At 30.9% G+C, this 12,691-nt stretch overlaps 2 pseudogenes across 1 annotated transcript; both read right to left on the bottom strand.

The window, feature by feature from the left end:
• Window positions 1-1,611: 1,611 nt before the first annotated feature.
• On the bottom strand, window positions 1,612-2,088 carry LOC144553818 (transcriptional activator hap3 pseudogene; annotated as a pseudogene).
• A 4,391-nt stretch (window positions 2,089-6,479) lies between these two features.
• LOC144554297 (nuclear transcription factor Y subunit B-1 pseudogene) lies at window positions 6,480-7,360 on the bottom strand (annotated as a pseudogene). The gene has a single exon (XR_013511595.1). The product of XR_013511595.1 is annotated as a nuclear transcription factor Y subunit B-1 pseudogene (transcript).
• Window positions 7,361-12,691: the final 5,331 nt, after the last annotated feature.

The raw sequence follows: 12,691 nt of genomic DNA, 5'->3' as shown, positions 1-12,691 counted from the left end.
AATAAATAAATTTGAAAGGTTAACGATATACAGTCCAGAAAATCCTTCTTTTTTTTCTTGACATATCAATGATGCAATACCAGAATCATCTTGGACAGTATCAGCGTTTCAAACAAAATTTTAAATTTGTGGCAAGCTGCTCATTAGAGCAAAAACCATGTTCATAGTACATGTTTAATCTTTACATTTTTCAGTTTGCAAACACTTTCCTGTGAAGATTCAAAAGTAATTTAAAACATTCTAAATTATTTGAAAATTTATATGCTTTGTATATTCATGTATTTTCTATGCATATTTATGTGATATGTATAAAAGTTGTTAGTAACAGGAACAGTAGTGACCTTACAGGTATGCCATCCTTCTCTAGAAAACATTTTCAGCTATAGTTTTAATTAGTTTTACCAGTTATGTTATTATCTCACATTAACTCTAATCTGAAGATGTACAAAAAGAATTCAGCTTATTCGACTGTACAAATCAGTTTTTAATTTTATTTATTTTGATTACTGCGTCTATATTTAGTGTCTGTTGTAATCGCTCTCAGTAACTTTACCTTTATCAGCACGGTGATTCAAAGAATGATATTTTTCCTGCAAAGCGATTCCAAAATTATATAGAAAAATAAAAAAGGGCGCTTCGCATGCGTATCTTTTCATCATTTTGCTGCCATCTTAATGTATTCAATTCATCGATGTGCAATCCTACGCTGTTCCGTGCCGTTGCGTCCAACCTCTGATCTCACTTCGCAACTTGGCACTTGTTTAATTTACATGTAAATAACTTTATATATTCGAGCAAATAAATTTGTTTATTTATGTCATATCAGAGCACAACCAATAATGTTGAACATCTCTGGAACGATCGATCTTTATGTTGTACCCCGCTGACAAAAGCTCCAAATATAAATACTCAAGAAATAATTAATGGTCCCCTCAAACTTTATTTCTGGAAAGGATAAAACCCTAATTAGCAAAACTATCTTTTTAGTTGTTCAAGCAAACATTCCACATTTGTGATTGGTAGCAATAATACATTGATAGACGGAATTATTGGTAACTGAGAAAGCACCTTAACAACATCGCTCAAATCAGAGTTCTTTAGTACTAATTAATTAAACTTTCAACTTGTTGCTGTTCTTTACTTTTGTTTGCTGATGCCAAGAGGCTTCTTATACTTAATTGTTGTGCGTACATAATACATTTAATCTTAATCATATGATTCCGTTCAATGCAAAGTATACAGGTTCTTTCAGGTTTTTATGTGAAACCTGCACAAAAGTAATTAGTAGTTTTGAAGAAATTTCTATAAAAACATGTATAATTGTCATACTTAAAGTTAAGTTCAATAAATTTTGAAAAGATGATCAGAATATATAACTAGATATACATAATTGATAAGTGCATGTTGTATTTTACACGACCTAACTTGCTAAAAATGAAGGCAATTTGTTCGTGGAAAATATTGAAAGATGAAATACATAAGGTACAGTGTAAATTAATTGAAAATGTTCTCATAAAACAATAAGTACATTGCCCCCTCTCTCTCTCACACACACACTCACAAACACAAACACACACACAGTCATACACTAAACAAAAACAAAAATGGGAACTACAGGAACTTTGTTGGGGTTGCAACATTTGAGCATATTTGATTGCCTTGACACAAACGATCTCCAAAGAGAGATAATTCAGCCCTCGGCAAATCCAATTGAGCACTTGGATTCACCTTCCTCATGGATATTATATGATTTTGGTATTCTCTATATCTTTCCATATACCTCTTCATGGCTTCTGCATAATGATCAAGGCCAAGTGCCTCAAAAGCATAGCAAATGTCATCTCCATTTATCGTCTTGCACTTTTCTTTTTTACATCTATCAGCAGCTTCTCCTATCACAAATCCTATGAACTCAGATGCGCACTCTTGCATTGTCTCCTTTGCCATTTTAGATACCTTGTTATCTGGTGGTATCACCTGCTTCATTATCCTTCCTACATTGGCTATAGGGAGCAGGTTATCTTCATGTATTTTTGTAGTTACCATCTGTATCTCTCTTGGAAGTGCACGATAATTTGTGCCTTCCATTGATGAACTCCGTTATTTTGCTTGTTCTTATAAGCATCGGGTTCGGTCCCATACAAGGATAATGATCGTTGCTTCTACAATTAATAACCACTTGTAAGGAATAACTATTTTTGTTTAATTGATTAAATAATAAAATCTTTGATGCTATAAACTATTAATCATGTTGTCCAATTTTGGGCTTGACAAGTATACCTCGGTATTCGATCAATACCGACAAAGTCGAAACGCGTGTAATGAAGAAAGTTATATACAAATGTGCTATCTATCCAATGCTAATATTGAGAAGAGCTTGCGCCTGAAAATCAACAAAAAAAAAATTGGTAAAACTATATATTAGACATTGATTTCCATGCTAAACAATTATATTTAGTGTATACATTAATTAATTGCTGTTATACAAAGCGTGTAGTTAATTTTGTGAACTATATATAGTAAAGCACATTTTCTGTTATATAGTTATCACTAAGATATATATAATTAATTATTTACTATTTTAAAGATCTAAATAGATTCTTAACCTATTTTTAATTTCTAATTGATTAATTTTCATTTCAGGACGGTCAAAACATAGAGAATATAATGAGAATGGTTAGGAGCAATTATATGGCCAATAGATTTATTATGTAGCCCTCTAGATCAATAGCAAGCACATATATCTGCATGGAATCAAAATATTAAGTGCGGCTGGAATTTCATAGATCATAATATATAGAGAGCATAATCATATCCTCTTAGTTAAATAAATGATCCACATAAACACCAAACAATATTCTTTGCTAAGTTGAGAAGATCTTTTTTTTCCCTTTGTTTTTTTAATTTTTTATTTGTTGCCGTGTCCCTAATAAAAGACTGATAAGATAACCTTGGATGGCCCCTGCCAAAATTAACAAAAAAAAGAAAAAGATATCCTTGGATACGGCACACAAGTGCTTCTTGATTGTCCATTTGTGTCATATTAAATTAGCAAATTAGCATAAAGTTAATACAGTTGAAGCTTTAAGCAGAACAGAATGTGGGCTTGACAAATTAATACATTGATGATGTTGCAATTAGTTATTTTTCAAGGGACATAATTTTAAAATTTCACTAGGGTTTTGTTTAATGAAGATGATCAATAGGATATCGACACATGCCAACAAATCACACAATCTAAGCATGCTTTAGATTCAGTTACAATTCCAATAACAAAGCACGTGACATTGCAATTGATCTCAAATCATTGTAAAAAAAATAATATTTTTCTCTTGTTTTTTCCATGTATTATATTGTAAAGAGACTCAAAGACCTAGTAGAAAGGCTATATACTATAGACTAGCATACCAAAGTGGGCATATTTCATCTTTTTATGTGTTTGTTGCTTCTTAGGTCTTGAATTTCTCTTATTGGAAGGAACAAACTTAGTTATAAACACAAACCAAGACATGTACGAAATAATAGAAGAAACAAATGTTGTTAACCATATATGGCAAGTTGCACAATTCAAGTGAAAATGTTTACAATGACCAATGCAAAGTATTAATTTTAACTTTGGTCAAATAAGGTAAGTACAGCCTATGCTAGATTTTTGGAAACATAAAATGTATGTTCCATAGGTATATGAAAATGTGCACTTGTGCCTTGTTTAATTAATCAATTATTGGTGTACTTAGAGATATGTCTTTTTGACATTAATTTGGTGAAAATAATTTTGATTTTGTTTCTGACGATTCTATGAATTAGTGATAATGTCATAAAACTAAAACAAAAGTCGGTTAATTACACAATTTTCTAACAAATCTCATAATTTGGATTATAATAATAATCAAGTTATTATTGAAATATTTTTTTTAATATTTATATTATATGAGAAAAGAAAATGTTTCTTTAATTTGTCGGAAAAAATTTCATCAAATAACAGTTATCTGCTAAAATCTACAAATACGTACCTTCCCTAGCAGGTAAATGTTCTAGAAGTTTCCAAACATTAAAAACTGAATATAATATTGTTTGTACAATCAACAAGTTAAAGTATTCTATCCAAAACTTTTGTTCTTTTTTCCATGAGAGCACATGATAATATACAGTACTTCAACCTAAATTTTCCAGTCAATTTGGATATCACGTTCTAGAATATTTTTGGACTACAACGTGAATGTAATTCACATTTAAATATATTAAAGCAAATTTTAATACAAATTGAAGCAAGCCTTTGGTTTTACCATGTTATTTTCTAAAATCAGATAAAATATTTTTTAATTAAAATTTTTATGTATCAAAATATACAATCCTTCATAGTTGCAAAAAAAAAACAGATAGAATTTAGACTGAAATATTTATTTAGATTAATGAAAACAATTTTCAATAATGTCAAGTAAATTCTCTTAATTACTAATAATCCAGTCCTCACAACAGATCCTGCGACTCTGCCATACTCCACGAGACAACAGTACGTATCCTGCGATCCTGCCGTACTCCACGGGCAGAAGTGGCAAGAGGGAGGAGGAGGAGGAGGAGGAGACTAAAGTAGAAAATAGGTGAAAAGGAATGATATACATGAATAGTTTGAGGGTTCTTTTACTTATTTTAAATGGGGAATGATACACATGAATTTTCAAGAATGGTTGGGACTTGGGAGATTAATAATGTGCATGAGATATATCATTATTTTCTTATTCCATCAACTTTACACATCATTTTTTGAACATATATCTTATCATTTCCATCAAATTGGAGTAGGATGTTATAGATGATGAAACTCATAAAGATTAATAGGTCAAGTTAAATTATCCATTTGCTTATCAACTATTGCAAATTAAAGTATATAATGAAAGAAAGTCCAGAAAAGTTTTTTAACTCATAAAGCTGTCTTTCAGCTGCGTTGGTTGAAGATATTGGAATGACAAAAAATATATCTTTCATCAAATTAAAATGCTTTCTATATCTGAGCACTCAACTAGTTGTATGAACAGTATATTTTTCATATATATGTTATGTCTTTTAAACCATGACATATATAAAAGTAATGGACAAAATGTTTGACTTTTGATATATTACAAGACCTGTACACTCTCACCCAACAATAGTTCTACCAAATAAAACATTCAATTAATTTTCACCCAACAATACTTCTACCAAATAATAACTAAAACATCAATTAAGTGTCAACCAACAAAAATTCTACCAAATAAAACGTCAAGGAAATTATCTGCAAACATCAGCTATATATGGAGACATTTATAATTTATCCTGATGCAATTTTATCTATATGCATCATGCATGACATCCTTTAAAGGATATATATACACATACCTTAATAAAGATGAAGCTTAAAAAGATAAAAGCACCTTATTTAAATGAGCAAAATATGGGGTGGATCATGTCAAAATCCAAATAATAATCAGTTCGTCACTTTTTTTTTTCCAAACATAGGTAAAACAAAAATTGTAGGTCTTTTGGGATATATATATATACTCTGGTTAATGTACTACAATATATAACAGCTCCATACAGGAAACTTTTAGCATTTGAAAACTTTTAATTAATGTACCTATTGTTTAACCAATTTGATCTAATGGCATCATAATAAATGGCCAATCAAATTATAAATTTACTCTAATCTATATACTATAGATATTATTTTTCAAATCTATATATATCCTATAAATATTGAAGGTACCATTAAAATTAGATGTACGCTAAACTTATTCATAAATCTATATATGCTTGTAGCCTGCCATAAGCAGGGTTAAAAAATAATAAAGAGCTCCTATATATATGGACCCTAGTTCATTTCCCACTAACAGATGTAACGTCAACTTAAAGCATCAGAATAATTAAAAGTAAATAATTAATAAAGGACAGCTTACGTACAGATTGTCATTAACTAGAATTAAATATGTTTAAATTAAGATATAGTTGCGTAAATAATTGATGTCTTTGCTTTTGTTCAACCACCTCTATGGAAAAAATAAATAACTTGCTGTATTGCCTTCAATGAAGTGGCATAGTTTCATACTTCAAATTTAAAAACCATTATATTAGAATATTGGTTGGTGGGGGCGGAGGGATTGTTAGTATTTAGAAATGAAAACAATTATACACAGATTAAATACATAAATTTAGCATGACAAAAGATATTTTTAACTTGTAAAAGTTGACAATCCAATGATTTGAACCAAGAACATTAATTAACTAAAGTTTTGATAAAGTGACTCAAAAAGAATAAACCAAAAGAAGCATAAATCGTCCATTAATAATAAAGGAATTTTACCAGAAAAGAGGAGTCAAATATTCTTGGCAAAGAAATTTAACAGGAATATTTAATTTAAACTCAATTCTCTTATAATTTTCTTATGAAGTTCTGATGAAAAGACAACAAATATATATTCAAAAGCAATTTGAATTGATCATTGAATCAAAACTTATGCCTCCATCTTACTACTCAAATTTTGAGAAGACACAGATAAATAAGGAAAGAAATAAGTAGCTAATTTGAAGATATCCTACCTCAAAAACATACAAAAGAAATCTAAACCAATATGCCCAACAAAGGGTAGTTTGATTTCTTACAGAAACAAACAACAATAACTATAAATAAGTAGCCCCATTAATTAATAGCTAGTAAATTTCCCTAATTGGTTCCTAGAATTGCCTCCTAGAGGATGATGAACTATTATTATTATGCCTATCCATGGCATTGAACATGAAATGACCTTGCTCACCTCTGATATTATCATCTCTGATATTTCCACCTGAGGCTGCTGCCCGATCGCCTTCTGTCTCACGATATTTTTGCAAATATCGCCTCATCGGCTCGACATAATCATCGAATCCAAGTGTGTTGAGAGCCCAACAAATGTCGTCTCCGTTCACCGTCTTCCTCTTCTCCTTTCGGCACTTATCCGATGCCTCCCCAGTAACAAAGCTTATGAACTCAGAAACACACTCTTGCATCGTCTCCTTGGCCTCCTTTGAGATCTTAGCATTAGGTGGGAGGATTTGCTTCATGATTCGACCGACGTTTGCTATCGGCAGGAGACGCTCTTGTTCCTTTATTGCCGAGTCATCAGAGACAGAAGCTCCGGAGGGACCGGCTCCCCCGAACCCCTTGAAGAGGCCCTCGGAATCTGGACTATCTGACATGAACACACAAGTGGTGGCTATACTAATTCCCTTAAACCTACTAGGTTAAAAACAACATTCCACAAATATGCTTCTATCTCTTGGTGTATTAAATGTTTGTTGGATCTAGGTATATCTATCTATATATTTATAGGTATATATTTCAAGCCTCCACAGCCGTAAGTCATGATGGATTATTTTTATAGGAAATATTTGGGAAGGTCTTGGGGGCATAGATGGAAAGAATGTTTAGATTTTTTGTGTGGTTCCTTGTGCAGCGGAGGTGGTTTACTGAATTAGATGTCTTTGTAAATGGGAGGTTTATTTTATGAACAAAAATAGATGTAATGATAAATATGTGTATATATATACTCTAAAATTATTCTGTGGTTAAAACTTAATTTTCATATTAAGTGATAATATATTAGGTTGAGTTTATTAAATGCTTTCTTAGGAAGATAACGTATGCTACTTTGCCACCACTAATAGCATGAAATAATACTTCAAGCATTTTTGCAATTCATATCATCAAATCCAAGAATCCATTTGTGATCTAAATAGTTCATATGAGAAGATATTTTAAAAGATTTGTACTGAAAAATAAAGCAACAAGTTGGATCTGAAAAATTAAGCAGTGTGCCATAATTTTTTGTGTTATAAAGTTTCCCACACTCTCTTTCAAATTAATATTCTAAAACTTATAAAAACAAACAACTTTTTTCAAGACAATTATTATAAATATTCTTTGCCGACAACTTGTTAGAACAAGTGATGCATAGACATTAAAAAAATAAGAATTTGGAGACTCAAGAGGCTCAAAATGGATTTTTTTTTACTATTTTTTCAGAATTTTTCAAAACAGATTTTTTCATATTTATTATTTTTTATTATTGTTTTGAAAAATTTTGAAAAAATAGTAACAAAATTCCAAAAAAATATAAAATTTGGTCTCCAAACACATTATAGTATGGAGAACATGCTGAGCGCTTCAGATCTACCAGTTGGATATTAAAAACGCAAAAACAACTTATAAGCATATGCCCTTATATGCTTATGGAAGTAGAGTAGCCAACCTCTCTCTCTCTCTCTATATATATATATATATATATATAGAGGAGGGATCAAGTCACAACAATTTTTGAGTTACAACAACCATTTTCTACATTTTCAAAGTCCAAATCTTCGATCCAAACCGTTAGATGTAATCTCTACAATAAAATGTGCTTGGAGACCAAATTTTATATTTTTTGAAATTTTTTTACTATTTATTAAGATGGGTACAAAAACTAGTCAAATTCGGATCATTGAATTTTGTACCCATCTTAATAAATAGTAAAAAAATTCCAAAAAATATAAAATTTGGTCTCCAAGCACATTTTATTGTGGAGATCACATCTAAGGATTTGGATCGACAATTTGGACTTTGAAAATGTAGAAAATGGTTGTTGTAACTTATATATATATATATATATATATATATAGGATTTGGCTAATATGCTATGGGTAGCTAAGAGGCCTCCCGTGCTACGACTCAATATTCGACTTTTCAAAATCCTAACGGTCGATCCGAACCATTCATCTTGTTCTCCATATTAATATGTGCTTGGAGACCAAATTTTACATTTTTTGGAAATTTTTTACTATTTTTTTAGATTTATTGAAAATCGCTGTTTTTCAGACAAATCTGGACCATAAAAAACAGTGATTTTCAATAAATCTAAAAAAATAGTAAAAAATTTCCAAAAAATGTAAAATTTGGTCTCCAAACACATATTAATATGGAGAACAAGATGAACGGTTCGGATCGACCGTTAGGATTTTGAAAAGTCGAATATTGAGTCGTAGCACGGGAGGCCTCTTAGCTACCCATAGCATATTAGCCAAATCCTATATATATATATATATATGAGTAGAACTAGGGTGCTCTTAAGCTCACCAAAGTTTTGGTGAGCTTAACTCTAAAACTCATAAAATCAATTTCAAATGACGAATCCGAACCGTTGAAACCCACCTACCTTACGTATGATGCATCTACATGTGAAATTTTTAAACATTCGAATTAATTTAGTATAAAGTCAAGCGGTCAAAATTAGAAGGTTAATAAATTAATTTTAGTGCATTCATTTTTGAACGTTTTTTGACCGCTTGACTTTATACTAAATTAATTCGAATGTTTAAAAATTTCACATGTAGATGCATCACACGTAAGGTAGGCGGGTTTCAACGGTTCGGATTCGTCATTTGAAATCGATTTGATAAGTTTTAGAGTTAAGCTCACCAAAACTTTGGTGAGCTTAAGAGCACCCTAGTTCTACTCATATATATATATATATATAGGATTTGGCTAATATGCTATGGGTAGCTAAGAGGCCTCCCGTGCTACGACTCAATATTCGACTCTATATATATATATATATACACATGAGATAAATACTACATATTATAACATATATTTTCACTTCACTTATAAAAGGTCTCTAAAAGTATGGTCCCAGAAAATCATGCACATTTTTAAGTATACAATATGCCTAATAAAATAACATATCCGTGAGGCTGCTATTGGATAGTAACGGCTTGACCAACCAGCATGCCTCCACATGTCATGTCTACAATTGAAGCATCACTAGCCGACCAACAAGAACCTTGAGATTCGTGCATTCAGTTGGTTGATAATGGGGTTGACAAGGCAAAGACTATTCAACGCCAGATAGAAAGCAAAATCAATAGCAGGTTACAACATGCAGATTCTGAATTCCACAGTGAGGTCTCATGCCTAAGGGCTTCCAATCAAAAAACAAACAGTGAAGTCTCCACCAATGGCCGTGCACTAAAGTATAAAATTTATAGTCATGTGACCTTACCTCCCAAATTTTATTTGCTCTCCACTTCTACGCAAATATTTTACGCAGCAAATTAATGAACTGTATGTAATACTTACCCAACCATGAGCAGATTTTCGTTATTTTTTAGAAATATAATAAATATTTTATCCGAAAGGAATCGAATCATTTGATCTCAGAAAATTTGAAATTTAAAGAAATTATGCATTGATAGAGGTCTTCTATTGCATTGATGCTTAAAGAATTGAAACATTGTTTTGTTTTCTTTAAATTCTAGTTTTTATGTGACCAAATTTGTAGACGCGGAGATGAATCTTAGTTCATACTGACCACTTTCAAGATTTTAAAATTTTGTTACCAAATACATGGAAATCTTATTGATTTTCTTTATTTATATGTATTAGTCCTCCCTAGAGGAGCTTGACATAAACTTTGATAATTAAAATTACAGACTAATAGTTTTCTTTCTATTTGGATGCTTAGATTTTTTAGCATGCGCAGTGAAATAAAAGTAAGTATTATTTACAATTTGGACAAGTCAAATTTAGAAAGGAAAAAATTATGTTCAATCCAACAAAATGGACATAAAATGTGTGTTTTGTTCATGTACTCAATTCTTTTACAATGAAAATACTGTTTGGAACTTCCCCCTCCCCAAAAAAAAACACTCAAATCGTGCTTATATCTCTTTAGAGACTTGCAATCTTTTAAAAATGTATCATTCTTAAGGATACAAAAAAAAAAGGTTTCATCTACCTCCTTGTCTACAAAATATTTAATATATTATGAAAAAAAAAATATTGAACCCAATATTCCAAAGTTGAAAGTTTTGGTGAATTTTGTAAAAAATCGTAGAAATTTGGCGGAGGGGGAATAAGAGGCTGGTGGAGGTCCCTGCACAATTAACTTTTTTTGGGTGGATGGTTTGAATTTAAGTAAAAATAAATGCTAATTAAACCGAGGCATGCATCGATGATTGTACTGGAGCTTTTCTCTTATTCAAGTCACGTGTGCATGTGAGGTGTGGATCCCAACCGCTCTCTGTTTCTCTTCACAGCTTCTCTTTTGCTTCCTTCACTTCATGAACTCACCACTTGGCACTTGTTTCATTGTTTGCGTTATATTAACTATATATTCTCATGTCTGATGTCTCTGTCTTTTACTTTATTTTACTTTTTTTTATTGATATAGAGTTTAAACTTTAAACATAAAAAAAAATTAGTGGTAGTGGAAAGATATATATTAAATGTTTAATTTGGCAACCAAAAAGATGAGTACATAGTACCACTTGGCACTTGTGTGTGTGCTATATATTAAATATTATTCTCAAGTCTCTGTCTTTTTACTTTATTTTATTTTATTTTATTTCTTCTCTATTTTATTGGTAGAAATTTAAACTTAAAACTTAAAAAAAAATTAAAGTGGTAGTTGAAATAGTATGAAAACAAAACTGTGATAAAGTAGTGCTACATTGAATAATACTAAATGTAATATCTCAAGTCTCTTCGAGATAAAAATATTATATGTAATTCTCAAGTCTCTGTGTGTGCTATATTAAATATAATTCTCAAGTCTCTCCGAGATTTTTAAAAATACCAAAAAGAAAATTTATTTTATTAAAAATAACCAAGTTCCAGCCAAATTTTTAAAATACCCAGGCAGCGGAAAAAATCCGCGCCCCGGAATTTTTTTTGATATACATATATTATACATATATTATATTATACACACACACAAATATATATATATATAGAGTGTGACTAATATGCATTCGTTAGCACTTCGGCCGAAGTGCTACCAATTCATTTTCCGATTTTTAAAGTCCAAATGATCGATCCAAACCGTTAGATGTCATCTCCATATTAAAATGTGCTTGGAGACCAAATTTTACATTTTTTGGAATTTTTTTACTATTTATTAGGCCACTTTGAAAATCGCTGATCCAACGGTGGCTTACCAAAAGTAAAAATCAGAAGCTACCGTTGGATCAGTGATTTTCAAAGTGGCTTAATAAATAGTAAAAAAATTCCAAAAAAATATAAAATTTGGTCTCCAAGCACATTTTAATATGGAGATAACATCTAACGGTTTGGATCGATCATTTGGACTTTAAAAATCGAAAAATGAATTGGTAGCACTTCGGGCGAAGTGCTACCGAATGCATATTAGTCACACTCTATATATATATATATATATATATATATATATATATATATATATATATATATATATAGAGAGAGAGAGAGAGAGAGAGATGGGCTATGGTGCATTGCTATTAAGTATTTTATAAAATTGTTGATCCAACGGTGGCTTAACAAAACAGTAAAATCAGCAGTCATCGTTGGATCAACAATTTTGTAAAATACTTAATAAATAGTAAAAAAATTCAGAAAAATGTAAAATTTGGTCTCCAAGCACATATTAATATGGAGAACAAGATGAACGGTTTGGATCGGTCATTTGAATTTTATATTTATGGTCCAATGCACAAATATTTATGGTCCAATGCACAAACCCCTCCATGCATTGCAATGCACAATAGCCCATCTCTCTCTCTCTCTCTCTCTCTCTATATATATATAGAGTAGAACTAGGGTGCTCTTAATTAAGCTCACCAAAGTTAAAACTCATCAAATCGATTTCAAATGACGAATCCGAACCGT

This window comes from Carex rostrata, chromosome 5 (genome assembly GCF_964058835.1).
Source record: "Carex rostrata chromosome 5, lpCarRost1.2, whole genome shotgun sequence".
NCBI lineage: Eukaryota > Viridiplantae > Streptophyta > Magnoliopsida > Poales > Cyperaceae > Carex > Carex rostrata.
Note: the sequence above shows the minus strand (reverse complement) of the source record. Positions and strands in the feature narration are given on the sequence as shown.